The sequence below is a fragment of the Hipposideros armiger genome, unplaced genomic scaffold (assembly GCF_001890085.2).
Source record: "Hipposideros armiger isolate ML-2016 unplaced genomic scaffold, ASM189008v1 scaffold_1849, whole genome shotgun sequence".
Classification (NCBI taxonomy): domain Eukaryota; kingdom Metazoa; phylum Chordata; class Mammalia; order Chiroptera; family Hipposideridae; genus Hipposideros; species Hipposideros armiger.
In genome coordinates this window covers 10,720-11,990 of record NW_017733199.1, presented here as the reverse complement: position 1 = coordinate 11,990, position 1,271 = coordinate 10,720, and positions in this window count along the sequence as shown.

Here is a 1,271-nt window from a genome sequence, read left to right as displayed (position 1 = left end):
TTCCTCTCTCTGCTCCCTCTTCCACCTCTCCTGTTCACTCTCAGGTATTGTTGTCCTTTGAAGATGTCTGTCTATCCCACCTGGCTGAGCCATAGGGCAGGAGGATGTTCTTGCTCTGTCTCTCTGTTCACTGCCCTCTGTACTGTTCCTTTAAATAGCTTGCTACATGCCAGCCTCACCACATCAAACAAAACAACAACAAAAACTCTAAAAGTGAGAGGCTAGCCTTCACAGTTGACAAAGGAGAAAACTGAGGGTCAGGGTCAGGAATATAAGGCACTATGCCTGGATTCCTTTCTCCAGTTATGTCCACCCACCCAGTGCTCCTGGGCAAAAGACGATCATCTCAGGCCTGATGGGGAAGGTAAGTGCTTTCTGGACATGTATTTATGGTTCCAACTGATTCCTCTTGTGGGAAGAATTGGACACGCCTGATATTGTCACAGGGACTGGGAGAGAAATAAACCTACCTGGATGCCTTCTGAATCTCAGTCAGGATTTGAGAACTAGTGTGCCTGAGTTTTTCTGTCTTCTGTTGGGTCAGGAGACCGAGGTGCCCTGCCTCCGTGTTGTTCCAGGAGCCCTAAACCAACTCATCTTCTTACCACACTCCAGGATTCTCCTCTGGTTGTCTCTTGCACCATCCACAGGGTTATAGTTGTCAGTAAAGGGGGATGAGCAGGGGACAATGACTCAATGCCGTATCGCCTGGATTGGAAGTCTAACCATCAACTTTTAATGTTTTCTACAGACAGCTTGATCCATATTGCTCAGCCTGACATTAGCATAAACAGAAGTCCGACTCAGCTGTTTCTTCCAGGTTTGAGGGTTGAGGAGCTTAGGCATCAGGCATTGTTTCCCACCACATAGGAATCTGCCACTTGTTTACTTAGGGACCACTTTATGAACTGATGCATAATGTTTTACCCCTGTCATCGTTTGGGAGCTGCAGGATAATTTTGGGCTGTTTTTCTTTAAGCTGATTTTCATTTAAGTTAAAATACTAGGTTTTTTAGGAGAAAGATTATGAGTTCCTCCTTCCCTGCACCTTCTCAACCCAGGCATTATTTTTGAGCTCATTTTGAAAGATAAGAGGGTGTAAGCCCGATGGTGACATGCTGATGTGCATCCCTGGAGGAAGGATGTGGATGCCCAGAGACAGTGAGGAATGCATTAGGATGGGGGTATTAGAGGATGGCTTCAGAGATTGATGGGTTAGGGTATAGTGACAGAGAAGTGAACTGGGTGACGTTAAGAACAGCCTATGATAG